Below are 15,951 nucleotides of genomic sequence, written 5' to 3' on the forward strand. Positions count from 1 at the left end.
CAGCAGATTATCCATTCTGGAGAGCTGCGAGGTGTGCTGCGAAACTGTGTCCTCTGTATCCGATATCCGTTGTTCCGCACCCTTCAGTCTTTCCTCGTGCGCATCTAGTTTATGCACCACTGCATCCATTCTCGACGATATCCTATCCACTTTGTCGGCAATCGTCGCAAACCCTTGTCGCATCTCACGCAGCACCTCCTGCAGGTTCGCCGTCACAGCCGAGGGGTCCCCCGCAGCTCCATTCACTCCCTCATGGACTTGCTGCGCCTCCGAAGGTTTAGCCCCCTTTTTGCCGGGCTCGAACGACAGCTTAGGCTGCCTCGTGTCCGTCTTGCCCATCTCGAGCCCCTACGCACCGTGAACCGGACCACTCTGCAATCACCACCGTAGCAGAACCAAGCCCGCAGCAATCAGTAGGCGAGTAGGCGAGTAGGCGAGTGCAAGGGGGAGAAGAGGGCACCTCACCAGTGCCGAGCACAACTTCCCGATGTGTCCCCACTTTCTGGCCTCAGCACTTCCGCGCCAATGCCAGGGCCGGTACAGTCGATTGCCACCACCAGCAACTCCGTATATGGCGCTTTCACCGCGCCAAAGGCATGATAGGCAATCCTCCACGAATCCTCCTCGTAGCGCCACCATCCAACATCAGCAGGCAAAACGGCCGGCCAGCGGGGAAGGCCATGCGAGCGCCCCCCACTGACCCACAGCACACCCTCGGCAACGAGCGGCGCACAGCGCCCAACAGTACAGTCCGGGACGGAGGCGCTATGTGTTTGCCCAGCACAGCCCCTCAGCCCACTCAGGCAGCGATACGGGCGTCAGCAGAGTCCTCAACCGCCACCTCGTGCACCCTCTGAGTCCCACAGGCCCCTGGCTACCAGCTCCCACGTGTCTGAGGTGCCCCGAGGCAGCACGCTAATTCACTCCGGGGCCCCTGTGCCCCGCTTCAGGTCCGACCGTGTATTTAGGTGGAGGGGAGCTCCTTCGCCACGCTCCCGGTCGTCCAGCTAATGTCCGCGTCCCCCCCCGGGGTGTCCACAGCCGCCACACCCAGTAGCGCATCCGCATCAATCCCTCCGATGGGGTGGGGGGGGAAATCTCTCCACACGTCCCGCTAGCAATACCTCTGCCCAGGGGGGGGTCTCGCGCCGTTCACCAAGCCCGCTCCGGTCCTCGGTGTCCGTTTCGCGCCCTCCGCTGTCCAGTGGCCTACGGCAGTTATTGCAGCCCCGGCCTCACCTAGGATGCGTCCCCAGCAAGCCGTCTCGCGTCCTCCAGCCGCTCACGCCGCCAGGGCTTCCGGAGCCCGTATCTTCACCAGCGTCGCGCCTCCAATGCTGCAATTCGGACAGCCAGCACCGGACCTCTCTGGCAGTCACTGTGTGGAATTTCAGCCCTCCAGATCGCCAATTTAGGATATTAAGCCGGATAAATGCCGCCGGCCTGCGGGTGCCTTACACTAAGGTGACCATTCGCTAGTGCGCCACCTAGCGTCCCCCAGTAATTGATTTGTGTCATGCTTTCTTTTCCATACCTTTGCATCATGACAGCCAGCCACTTTTTTGCATTCAGGTTTGGAAACCGTATTTTGGCATGGTGCCGAATCCCACAGGGGTACACAGAAAGCCCTTCCATTTTCAATCAGCTGTTAAAGAAATCTCTGGAAAGCCTTACCATGCCTGAAAATTCAGTTTTGGTCCAGTATATTGACGACCTATTGGTGGCGTCAAAGACACGAGAAGCTTGTGAAGCAGACACCATAGCTTTGCTAAATCACCTGGCAGATGGAGGACTTAAGGTATCTCCAGCAAAACTGCAGTACTGTAAGAAGGAAGTGACATACTTGGGTCATAATATTGAAAAAGGCCTGAGGAAAGTGACCATAGACAGAATCCGAATCATTAGAGGAATGAGAGCTCCAATGACCCAAAGAGAAGTAAGAATGTTCCTAGGTATGGTTGGGTACTGTCGTCAGTGGATATGTAATTTCTCACTGATTGCCAAACCATTGGTGAAGTTGACAAAAAGTGAGGTGAAAGACCCACTTGAACCGAACAAAGAAGAATTGGCGGCATTCAAACAACTGAAAAACAGTCTTTGTGAAGCTCCTGCACTAGGTATGCCAGACTATGAAAAGGAGTTTGAGATATACTGCAGTGAGCGAAATGGGTGTGCACTTTTAGTGTTGATACAGAAACATGGAAGACAAAGAAGGCCAATAGCCTATTTCTCATCAATGCTAGATCCAGTGGCAATAGGTCTGCCAGGATGTCTGAAAGCGGTAGCGGCCACTTGCCGAAGCCTAGAGCAGAGTGAGGGAATTGTGATGGGGTATCCAGTAAAAGTGTTTGTACCCCATAGTGTGGCGATCCTTTTGACAAGGAGTCGAACACAGTTCATGTCACATAGTCGGCTGACTAAGTATGAAAAAGTCATTCTAGGTGCGAACAATGTGAGTCTGGAAAGATGTGTGAATGTGAATCCAGCTACACTTTTGCCTGATGAGAGAGTGGAGATAAGAGAAGAAGCTGATCATGATTGTCTGGATGTGCTTGATTATTGCACGAAACCTCGTCCTGATATAAAAGACCTACCACTGCCAGAAAGTGATCATGTGTTTTTTGTGGATGGATCCTGTCTGAGAACAGAAGAGGGAGTGCTAAGTGCAGCCTATGCAGTGTGTACAGTTGCAGCAGTTATAGAGGCATCACCCTTGAAAGTAGTCAGATCCGCTCAAGTAGCAGAAATAGTGGCATTAACCAAAGCATGCAAGATTGGGAGAAATGCAAGAGTGACTGTGATGACTGACAGCCAGTATGGCTTCGGAGTTGTCCACGATTTTGGCCAACTATGGCTGCAGAGAGGTTTCCTGACCTCAAGTGGAACTCCCATAAGGAATGCAGAAGTGGTGGGAAAATTGCTTGAGGCGATACAGATGCCCAAAGAATTGGCTGTGGTGAAATGTGCTGCTCATGGACATCACTACCGGAAACCGGTTTGCAAATGGCATGGCATGGCTCAGTATTGTGCCCGAAACAAATATTCAATCAATCGGTCAAAGGAAAAGGAAATGTCTTTTTGCTCCATAATGTTTACTAACGTTGTGGGAACATGGGAAGAAGTGAGGCAACTGCAGGATGAAGCAGGGGATGAGGAAATGCGACAGTGGGTAAAATCAGGATGTGCCCCCAGAGAAAAGGATCATGTGTGGGTATATCGAGATGGAAGACCAGTAATGCCTGATAGCATGATGTCAACCATGGCACGGATGTATCATGGCCAAGGACATCTGGGAAGGGATGCTATGATAAGGGCCTTTAAACAGACTTGGTATAATCCAAAATTCAGGTTGATTGCAGAAAGTCTCTGTCAAAGATGTTTGACATGTCAACAGTACAATCCAGGAAGAAAAACAGTGGTGAGTCTGGGTACCATAGGTCGGGAAGGAGGACCTTTCACTAGAATGCAAGTAGATTTTATTGAAATGCCCCCTTACAACAAACTGAGGTATGTGTTGGTGGTAGTTTGTCTGTTCTCTAGGTGGGTGGAGGCATACCCGACCAGAAGAAATGATGGAATTACAGTGGCCAAGCTGTTGTTGAGGGAATTCATCCCAAGGTACGGGTTCCCAATAACCATTGAATCAGACAGAGGAGGACATTTCTACAATGAGATCATGAAACTGATTTGTAAAGCATTGGGTGTACAACAGAAACTGCATTGTGCCTACCGACCAGAGGCTTCTGGTGTGGTCGAGCAAATGAATGGTACCATCAAAAATAGAATTGGAAAAATGTGTTTGGCCACAGGTTTGAAATGGCCTGATGTCTTGCCTCTGGTCTTGATGACCATTAGGTCTACTCCAGATAGAACCACAGGTTTGAGTCCACATGAGATCATCATGGGACGTGCCATGAGACATGTGTTTGTGCCAGTCAACAAGCTGATGACTATAACTGATGACATGATTTTGGATTACTGTAAAGGCCTGGCTGACGCAGTTCATTCTGTGTTTCACCAGGTTGGAGCGGATGCCAAAACTCTTGAAAGAAAACCAGCCCATGATTTGAGCCCAGGGGACTGGGTAAGGATAAACGTACACAGAAGAAGAAACTGCCTGGTTCCAAGGTGGGGAAGGCCAAGACAGGTCATACTGACTACAACAACTGCTGTGAAGTGTGCAGGACTGAAGAACTGGATACATGCTAGTCACACTCTGAGAGTTCCAAATCCAGCAGACGGCATTGGAAAAGAATATTTTGACGAATCAGAATCAAGTGATGAGTCAAGCAGTGAAAACAAAAAAACTAAAGAAAACCCTGAAAGGGGGGAAAATGAGCCAAGACTAGTTCAGACCCCCAGAGAGGAAATACTGAGGAAAAGATTGCAGATTTCAGACACTTCAGATTCTGGAGACGAGCAAACCGCAAGTGGTGAACACAGAAAGAAGAAAAGAAAAGAAAAGAACATTCAGTCAGAAGTAACATTTACACCAAATGAGAGAGTAGAAGAAATTCCACCTGAGAAAATATTGGAAGAAGAAGGGACAGTTGTAGAAAGAGAGGGACAGATTGCGGAAGATCCCCGAGGAGGTGTAGGGAACTGCAACATCCAGACAGGTGAAGGGACAATAAGTCAGCAAGAAGATTGCGTGCCGGAGACCCGAGGAGGGACAGAAGTAGGGCCAACCCAAGAGGTGGAAAAGGAGACTTCTGAAAAAGAAAAGTCAAATGAAACAGAATCTGAAGACAGTGAAACAGAGATACCGGAAGGTCGAGTTCTGAGAAAGAGAACTTGGATCGAGGAAAGAAACGGCAAAGACGGCAAAACGAGAAGGAACGCCAAAGGAGATATTTGGCCAAATAAAATTAAGAAATTAAGATACAGATTGACACGAGCTAAACCCTCAGAGGCTGAACAAGTGAATGAAGTAACTAGTCAGCATCCGGAGAAAGAGGGAGAAACAGAAGTGTCAGAAGCAAATAAACGAGCAAGGAAGCCAAATCAGAAATATAAGTCACCTGAATGGACGTACGTGGCACTGCCTGAACAAGGAGAAGAGGCAGATAGTCAAGGAAATCCAGAGGAGACTTGGTTGAAACTGATAAAAGAAGAAGAGACTGGGGAAATCCTGAGAGTTATCTTATCCGACATCGGAGAAGAAGCGGAAGATCAGGAAATCCTGCATGTGGATGACGAGAAAGAAGTGAAAAACGACAAAAGGCCAAGCTGAGTAATTTAGGCGATCCTTGTAGGAATACACAGGATTGAATAAGAAAATTGCGATATTTGGACAACCTGATTAGTTTAGCTGTAAAAGCTAAAGGAAGCGGAGTAGAAGAGGCTAAAGACACGGTTAGATCTAACAACATGGCTAACATAGATGATAACAAGAGTAGATGCACCTTCATGAGAAGATGGTGCAAGACATGTTGCTGTTGTACAGGACTATTAATGCTTCTTTGAAGCGTACTTGCTCTTTTGATCTCTTTTAAAGTAACTCTAGATACATTAGCAGGACATACTGAGAATATGACTAATATAGTGAAAAACTCACAAAAAGTTGTACCGGTTAGAACAGGCACAGAGCACGTGCATCAAGATAGGTCAATAAATGATTTCTCTAGTAATGTGTTTTCAAAACTGTTGTATGAATATGTTAAAACAATGGAAGTAAGGGATTGCTACGTCTGCATGCAATTACCTGCATCTGTTTCAGAAGGGGTGACTTATCATCACCTCCCAGCAACTTATGGAATAACATGTAACGTCTTGACTAGTATATTTTATCAAGTAGGAAAATTAGAGTATAATTTGTCTAACATAGATAATATTCTTGGACGTTTGCCCATGAAGAATAGAATTAAATCCAGCTAAAGATGCTAATACATTAGGAGAAATTTTCATAGAAACTAAAGGATTAACCCTAGAATATATTTTTAAGAACAATCTAACTTGCAGTTTGAAACCAGAAGAGAAAACATTCTTGGATATGGTTGAGGAGAGAAGATTGAAAATACACAAGAATGCAGAAGGACATAAAGAAGGGGAAAACATTTGGGCAATAGATGGGAACAAGGAAATACAAGGTGATGTTAGACCAACCATAGCTATAGATTCACCACAGAAAGGAAAATTATGCATCATGAGAGAAAGATCCCAGTATGATTACATCTACATAGGGACAAGTGAGTGTCATGATACATACTTCATTGCATCTGGATGGGGATTTAGAGGTGGAGAAGACCCAGTTTTCCCTGGATTGTATTATATTTGTGGGAGCAAGGCTTATTACAGGCTGCCTGACCATTGGTATGGCACATGTTATGTAGGCCTGGTCTTTCCCAAGATCTTTCACATGGATAGAGTAGAAAATAGTGGACCAAATAACCTACTAATGCGTAGCAGAAGAGAAACATGGTTAGAAATTGTAGGTGATATTTTTGGAGCCTTGATACCAGCAGTGGGAATATCTTTGAATGCAAGTAATATTCGGAAACTGTCCACTATTGTGGATCGATTGTCAACAAGCACAACTGGAGGATTTCTATTGGTAAATACTGAATTGGTTGCCATGCGTGCTATGATTATGCAAAATCGACTTGCCCTTGATATTCTATTGGCAAAAGAGGGTGGAGTCTGTGGAATGCTGAAAGTTCAACATTGTTGCACTTACATTCCTGACGAAAGCAGAGATCTAAAAGTCTATATCAAAAATATTACAGAATTGCATGACGAAATAAAACCACTGGAGGTTGAAAGTATCTGGACTAGAATTAGTAATAAGATGGCTGCTATAAAAAACTTTCTTAGGTAAATTAGGTAGTACTATAATAGGGAAAATATTATTCCCATTAACCTGTGTGATTCTTGTATTATTACTACTTAGATTAGGATGTATGTGTTGTAGATATAGGAGAAATAAAAAGAAGGTTAAAAGAGAAATTTACAAAAAGAGAGAAAAGAAACTAGAAAAAGATCTCAATGAAATAGAAATGGAAGAATGGAAGGAGAGCATATATGATAGAACCCAGAGAGAAGATGAAAGGGAAACTGAATTTTAAGCAAAAAGACATTTCAAATTTCTGCAAAAGGGGAAACCAAATTGAAATTTGTGGGTTGTTTGGTGGTGATAAAATCACCAAAGGGGGGATTGCTGGAGCGGGTAAAATAAAATTATTTTAGCATACCCAATCCATTTATATATGTTTATATTAAAAGGACTAAACGATAAATCTTAATGATTAAACTGTGTGCTGTGATAAAACTAATCAACCTTATTAATCAAGAGAACATACGTGGGAACGCATTTGCATGGCTAAATTAATAGGTGAACTAAGATTGTACGCATATTAAAAATTATATGTTTAGTTTAAGCAATGTTTATGTGATTTGCGCCTAAATAAACCTGCATTTAACGGCTTTAAGTGTCGCATATGGCTAGATAAATGCATACACATAGGGGTATTAGCAAGGGAATAACATTTGTTTATTCATTTCAATGTATTAATTACGTTTTGTGTTTCTTTACCTTAAGTTCACTATTTCGGCCGCTAAAAGATGTCCGCCAACTGAATCCACACTAAAGTACATGACTTCATGCAATTGACAGCAGAGGAAGGCGTCTGCATTGACTACGCAGCAACCTCTCCTTGAACCCCTGTACCAGGTCCATGAAGACTACTCTGGGCGAGAAGCCAATGTCCCTGAACACGGATGAAAATGTTACTAGTTTGGAACCAAAAGCCACCTTTTCCACAATAGACTGATACATTCCTGACATGGGAACGATTTTCCCATACGCCTAGTTAATACATCATCCGAATGTGAACATTAAATTTTGTTGCTTAAAATCTTGGGACGGGGCTGAATTCAGCCAATGAAATGAATAGAAATTATGAAATGTTTCATTTATATGCAAAATTTCAGTATAAATATTAGTAGTCCAGAGAGGGAAATATCGCCGGTTACCACCCTATGATCTCGAGACGCACCCTGATTGATGCTATTCACGACGCTGACAGCAGAGGACGGGACGCTAGACTCTTTGATGATTTCTGAGGACCTGATTCTGACTTAGAGAACGACAATTAGCCAGAATAGGTAATTATGACTCAAGATCATTGCACTTGTTAGGATTTTAACATGAAATTTTATATTAGATAAAGAAATTGATTGTTTGAAGAACTGTGTCGGGTGGTTATTTCTTGAAATGTATATTTTATTAGCATAAGAATTTAAGTGTTTATCATCACATCCCCAGTCAACTAAATGATCCAATTGGATGGAGGAATTGTCAGGATAAATAAATAAATGTGGTCTCCTCCATCCAAGGGAATTAAAGCTATAGTTCAGAAAGGAAATGGAAGACCCCTCTCTTCCCTGTAGGCACGGATAGATTGATGAGAATGTTGGTGTTATGGGCCCCACCAGCGTGTGATGCGTGTATGTGCGTGTGACTGTGGAATCATTCCGTCCGTGGAAGCAGGAGGAGATTTTGTGTTCTGAACTGCACCACATTTACTTCTTTTAATTCGAGTGGTTTCATATTTTCGTTTCCTGCAGCGTTCCTGCTGTCCTGGGCGTCTCTATTGGGCGATGGCTCAATTTTTGGCACACGTGATAATAGTTTCCTGGCATATATTACTCCTAGAAAGCCGAGTGTATTTTTGAACTTGTATTTTTTCTTACACTTTAATGTTCTGTATATTTATTTCCTTGTGGTCTGAAAAACGTGCCCCTTTAAGTTGGTTTCGATGAGTGTTAGAACGCCAGCCAGGTTCTTTTATTGGCACGACATGTGACAAAAGGAATTAGATGCGCAAATGATACTGCCAGGGGTGGTTGAGTCCGGAGCATTTCTGCCGGCGGGACCGACGCCAAGGAAGCGGAAGGCAGTTCAAGTGGGAGGGACAGCAGAACGAGGATATTGAATGCGCGTTTGTCCTGCTGCACTGGACATGCGAGACGCTTGAAAGCTCTAGTTGTGACGGTTCCAGAGAAGACATCCCGCCTTCAAAGGAGTGGGTGTGATGGCCGAGGATGCCCGCGTCAGCTGCAGAGCCCCGTGGCGCAGCGTCATTCCCATTGCAACGGGGCACTTTGAAGGTTGAAAGTGCTGCTTTTACATCAACATGGGAGGTCGTGGACTTTGAGGGGTGGGGGAAGCTCAGAACAAGAGACGTTCAGAAATCGGATCGTCCTCTGTAGATTGGATTGGCAGGGCCTAATGTACGTTTTCTTTGCATCTGGGTTGGCTGGTTCCAGCAGTCTGTACTTAGAGTAGAGGGTGTATACTACCAAAAACGCTTCTGTTAAGAGACCCAGAAGATATGAAATTATCGAATCTACCTTTTTCTGTGCTAGTATGCAAATTACAGCACAGCCACCCCCCCACCCCACCCCAAACAAAACAAGCAGCCGCAAAAGTGAACGCCATCTGTTTTCAATTAACGCGACCGCGAGACAGGCAAATGTAAACAAGCGCGGGCGCGATAATTGGAAACTGATGGCGCAGCTGCTCGCTCCCGCAAGGTGGATGCTGTACAGGCACGAGTACTCATTGGAAACAGTGCAGTACATGCACGAGTTTTCCAAAAAGTACAGACCAATTCCATGAGGTCATCTCCTAAGCAGCGCTTGGCCGCTGCACTAGGTTCGACCTAATAAAGGGGAGTGTGGGGTAAAGCACTTGGGAGCTCCACACGGTAAGACTGAAGCTCAGTAAGTTCTTCACACACAATTGCTGTAACAGATACTGACTGCAAATACCCACATATAGGATATGCATGCAAAGGCAGGGTCTGTGGAGCTGATACCTATGGTGATGTTATAAATGTAACTCAAAGACAATAGTCACAGTGAACAAGAAACACCACCTAGGTGGTCAGCTGTGCCCACGGATCCCGGCGATCAAACAGGAACACGCAAGGCAGTAAAAGCAAGGGTGTAGAACTAAATACACAGACACAATAGACAAGGAGCTAGCAAGGAAGAGTGCTTAACAGGAAAGGAAGAAAATCACAGGGCACACTTGACTGAAAGCAAGTAGGAAACATACAAGGTAATAGAAGCAAGACAACAGGAATATAAAGACAGTAAACTAGGAACTGAAACCAAGGAAATGGGAAGAAAAGCAGGGACTGGAAAAGGATATACAGAAGGGGAGGCTATAAGGGTATACTAGAATAGTATTGAATCAGGAGTCAAGAAAGCAAAATAGCACAGAAGGCTGTGCTAGAGCAGGAACAAGAATTGTGCAAAATATCAAGTCAAGATAGCTCTGCAGACAGTGCTAGTTCAGGAGCAGGGGAAACTGCTGCAGCTCAGGATCAAGGAATGCTAAGGCTCAGGAGTCAAGGAAGCACTGCAGCAGTGCTAATTCAGGAACGAGGAAAACAGCAGCAGCTCAGGAACAAGGAATAACTAAAACTCAGAAAACACTAGAAACAAGGATATTAAAAGCTCAGCAAACACTGGAAACAAATGTCGGTCCCACTGGTACACAACTACAATGACCAACATTGGCCTGAAGGGAGCTGGGGCTTAAAAGAGCTTTCAGTAATAACATACATCAGGTGTGAGCGGGCTAGCAGCAGCCAGCCACAGGTGAGCTGAATTCCTCCACCCATCCTCGGCCTGTAGGGGTGGAGTCGAAGCAGTGAGCAGGGAATTCTAAGTAATGGAGTTTCAGGCATGAGCAGGCTGATTTCCACATAACCCGGCATGGATTGGGAATAAATGTAAATTCCCAAATAGTGTTCAAATGGCTGGAAGTCAGCATGTACATGAACGGGAGGGTCCAGTAGCTTATTATGACACTGAAGAGTCCCACAGTTCAGACCCCTGGAGGTGGACACAAGAACACAGGGAGCAAGTCGTGACACATAGTCTGCAACACTGGTGGGTCAGGTAAACATAAACAAAAGGCAGTGATGATTCTCAGGACGGCACTGACTGCAGACGGTACTGACTGCAGCCCTTATGTAGATCCAGTGGGGCCTTTCTTGCCTTCTCTCATTATCCAGCAAGGCATCCGTGCCACTGGAGAACATGCATCAGGCGATTGGCCCAATCTGAGGCGGCAAGTGATGCGGGCCAGGGAGACAAAGCCAGACCAGATAAGAGCCTGCAAGTAACCCCTATCTTCGGTGGCAACACCAGGAAAGTGAGGCTGAAAACCAGCGAAAAGGATGTGCAGCGATTGGGGTGCGTGTTTTGTAAAACATCAAACGGCCAATAGTAGAAGGAGGGCGGGGGGAGTAAAGCAGTCAAAAGGTAGGGCATGGACCCCCTTTAACCATAATTGACCATCGCCATTGAATCATCGCCATTGAGGATGGACCCTCACCCCCTTGCCATCGAGAATGATCCCCCCTTGCCAGTAGCCTGCCTGAGGAAGTGACCAGCGTCGGAGGGCTACCTGCGATCGGACCGCTTCTCAAGATCAGGCAGGACCGGTGCACGGTGCACTTCGCGATTGGAGGGCACCACTGGAGCAACACTGCGGGACGTAGGGGGTCCTGCACGCAACAATCAGGAGGAGATCCCAGATTATGAAGCATGTCACTTCGGTGAGTGATGGGAATCCGTCCTTTTTAAGGATTTTCCTTTTTTAAGGTAGTGTCCTCTAACAATAGGAACACAGCTCTTTAGGCCTTTGCTTATTAGATAGTCTGTCTAGAACTATTAGACCCGTGGATAGTTCATTTGTTTTGTGAGCAACCTTATGTTATGTTATGTTATGTTATGTTATGTTATGGGGGATTTGTAGAGCGCACGGCTACTCAAAAGAGTGTCCCGGCGCTAAAGAAGTACATCCGGAGAAGAGAGATCCTGAAAGCTTCCGTTCCTACCCGGCAAAATTATTGATGGAAAGTTCTTAAATTGGTATCTAAAACTAAGGAGTTCAGGTTCAAGTCTGAGGGAGAGAGGCAGTGAATTCCATAATCTGCCTACAGTCACCTGAAAGGAACATCCTCCCTTCCTTGTTAGAAGAAACCTTAGGGGAATATATCCATGCATGGTCTTTAAATGTTCCCTTAGACCCTCTCTTCATCGTTGGTTGATATTGGGATTGTCATTGTGGCCAGGGACCTGCTCTCTCTCCCTGAAGCTCTGCTGTTAAGTGCCTCTTCCCTGTTCACTGCTTTGGACTGGTAGGTGTTCGAGCCCCCCCTACACCTGCACCTCATCCCTGGTGGTCCAGTGGGAGAGCATTGCTCTTATGCTGGTTCCACTTAAGTCTGTGCTGTACTGTGCCTGTTTTTCTGTCATGTTTCTGTCTTTTGCTCTGTTTTTCTGTCTTTATAATTGTGCCTGTATTCCTGTCTTTTTATTCTTTGTTGCCTTGTCTCTCTCTGTGTTCTGCCAGTTTCCCCTTTCCTGCCACTGCTGCCCCACGGCCCCTCCCCCTTCTGCTTCACGCTCCCGCCTCCCAGCTGCGCTTCCCTCCCCCTTCCCTATTTAATGGCGGCCGCTGGGGGGGAGTGCAAACAAGACCTCTGACCTCCTGGTCAGGGTCCTGCTCTCTTCCCCGTAACTCCGCTGTTAAGTGCTGCTGCCCTGTGCACTGCTTTGGACTGGAAGGTGTTCGAGGCCCTCCTCCACCTGCAGGCTCCTGCCTGCGCCTCATCCCTGGTGGTCCAGTGGGAGAGCCTTGCTCTTCTGCTGGTTCCACTTAAGTCTGTGCTGTATTGTGCCTGTTTTTCTGTCATTTTTCTGTCTTTTGCTCTGTTTTTCTGTCTTTATAATTGTGCCTGTTTTCCAGTCTTTTTATTCTTTGTTGCCTTGTCTCTCTCTGTTTTCTGCCCGTTTTCTATTTCCCGCCGCTGCTGCCCCCACAGCCCCTCCCCCTGCTGCTAACCCCTCCCGCCTCCCAGCTGCGCTTCCCTCCCTCCTTCCCTATTTAATGGCAGCTGCTGCACAGCCGCGCAACTGGCATGCCGAAGATGCGCCAAAGGCAAGCCCGTCTGCGCCCGTGCGTGACCCGACCACGCCCCAAGCCAGGACCCCTGGATCTCCGACCACCCACCACTACAACTCCACTGCCCTCCTCGCACTCAACCCCGGAAGGAACAACTGCCAGCTGTCAATGCCGAACACCACCCACGGCCAGTTCTCCTGCCGACACTGCTGACATTCCTTCACCATCCACAGCGCCCCCATAACCTCAACACCCACAACAGATGTCCACACCAAGGAAGCCCTGAAATGCATTTTCAACGTGCGCTCCCTGCACAGTCACACCGTAGAGATCTGGGACCTCCTCGACACCCTCTCGTCAAACTGTGCCTTCTTCAAAGAAACCTGGAGAAACGCCTCCACACCCGACATCGCCACTGCCATTCCCTATGGCTACAAGATCCAGAGGAAGGACAGCCCCCACCGCCCAGGAGGAGGACTCGCCATCGCACACAAGAGCTCCCTCTGACACTCCACTTCCAGTGCAACCAACTCCCTCTCCAACATCGAACACCTTCACTTCCAGATCCAGACCAGCCCCTGAACCATGTTGCATGGCACCCTTGCCTACAGACCCCCTGGGCCTTGTGCCCCTTTCACCACCGCCATTGCCTACCTCATCGCACCCCACACCATCACCTCCACGGCCTACATACTCATCGGAGACCTGAACTTCCACCTCGACAACCGTAGGGACCCCAACTCCACTGCCTCACCAACCTCGGACTGAAGCAGCTCGTCACCACCTCCACCCACAAGGCCGGCCACATCCTCGACCCCATCTTTGCAGGAGGGACAAACATCCACTTCAGCCACACTACGCATCCTCTCTAGACAGACTACCACTGTGTACACTTCTCTTTCAGCACCACCACCACACACAAGCCCGCTCCGCGCCCCCCATGAAGGAATTGGAGCAAGGTCACAGCGGAGCTCCTCAACTCTACCCTCATCCACAGCCCCCCCTCCACCACGACTGACCCCAACTCTGCAGCCACGGAACTACACCACTGGATAACCAGCTACACAGACAAGCTTGCTCCCCTCCGCCACCCCGACAGACAGCGCCCCCTAAAGGCTGCCTCCAAGAAGCCAGAAGCTCCTGCAGACGTCCCGAGAAACAATGGAGAAACAGCAAAACCACCGAAGACCAGACCACCTACGAGCACGTCATAACAGAATACCACCAACTCATAAGAGACACCAAGAGGACCTTCATCCGGAACAAAATCCTCACCAATGCCAGAAACTCAAAGGAGCTCTTCAACATTATTCAGCAGTTCATCAAACCCGCTAGCAAAGCCACGGACATCACACCATCCCAGGACCTCTGCAACACACTCGGCTCCTACTTCCACCTGAAAATCAAGGCCCCTCTACGACAACTTCAGCAAACAGACTCCAGAAACCACCATCCCCTCCAGCAATGACAGCCAGCCCACCATCACCACCTGGACACCGGTCACCACCGAAGATACCACCACGACCATGAAAAGCACCAACTCAGGAGCCCCCACGGACCCGTGCCCTCCCCACTTCTTCCACAGAGCCACTGGCGCCATTGCGCTTGAACTACGCAGCACCATCAACACCACCTTCGAATCCGGCATCTTCCCTGATGACTGGAAGTGGGCTGAGGTCAAGCCCCACCTCAAGAAACCCACGGCTGACCCGATGGACCTGAAAAACTACCCGCCCATCTCTCTCCTTCCCTTCGCTGCCAAAGTCACTGAGAAATTTGTCAACGCCCAGCTGACCACCTTCATCGACGAGAACGGCATCCTCGGCTCCTCCCAGTCCGGATTTCGCGGCATTCACAGCACCGAGACCGCCCTACCGCCGACATCCGCATGCTACTCGACCAGCGCCACACCGCGGCCCTCATCCTGCTAAACCTCTCCTCAGCCTTCAACACAGTCTCCCACTGCACTCTGGCAGCCAGACTCCATGACGCCAGCATACAGAGAACCACACTCGACTGGATCTGCTCCTTCCTCGCCAGCAGAATCCAAAGGATCAGCCTCCCACTCTTCCTCTCTAAACCCACAGAGATCAACTGCGGAGTACCCGGGTATCATCGCTAAGGCCTACGCTCTTCAACATCTACATGGCCCCCCTCGCCGCCACTGTCAGACAGCGTGGGCTCAGCATAGTATCCTACGCCGATGACACGCAGCTCATCCTCTCCCTCATGAAGAACCTCGGAGACACCAGACTCAGCTTCCAGGAAGGAATGAAAGACATCGCAGCATGGATGAGCAACAGCTCCCTAAAGCTCAACTCTGAGACGACAGAGGTCCTAGTCCTTGGACCCTCCCCCATCGCTTGGGACAACTCCTGGTGGCCCTCTGCCCTCGGAAACCCACGCACCCCGATGGACCACGCCCAGAACCTCAGCATCATTCTAGACTCCTCCCTCACCATGACTTGCCAGATCAATGCCGTCGCCTCCACCTGTTTCCACTCCCTCCACAAGACCTTCAAGTGGATCCCCCCGAAGCCAGAAAGACTGTCACCCACGCACTCATAACTAGCAGACTGGACTACGGAAATGCTTTCCACGGTGGAATCAACAAATCCCTGCTACACAAACTCCAGACCATCCAGAACAGCCAGACTAGTCCTCTGCACCCCACGACGCTCCCCTACCCTGCACACCTTGAGGAAGAGCCTCAAGACCTGGCTTTTCATCTGACCCGAAGGTGCATCCCTCCCCCCCCCCAGCGCCTTGAGACCCTCACGGGTGAATAGCGCCCTTTAAAAGCCTCTGATTGATTGAGTGATTGATGTTTGGATTTGTGCTTAATAAACCTTTCTCAACTTTCCTGCGTCCCTGCATATGTCTGTACTGTAGGAGAGTAGGGTCTGCAATCCTATGATCACCCAGATTTTTTGCTTTTGCTTCATTGGTTTACGACTTTCCCTGGCTGTGGGCCTGCCAATCAGACCCACAGCCTAGCTGTTCTCCCTCGAAATTAACACGCATGT

The sequence above is a fragment of the Triturus cristatus genome, chromosome 1_1 (assembly GCF_964204655.1).
Source record: "Triturus cristatus chromosome 1_1, aTriCri1.1, whole genome shotgun sequence".
Taxonomy (NCBI): Eukaryota; Metazoa; Chordata; class Amphibia; order Caudata; family Salamandridae; genus Triturus; species Triturus cristatus.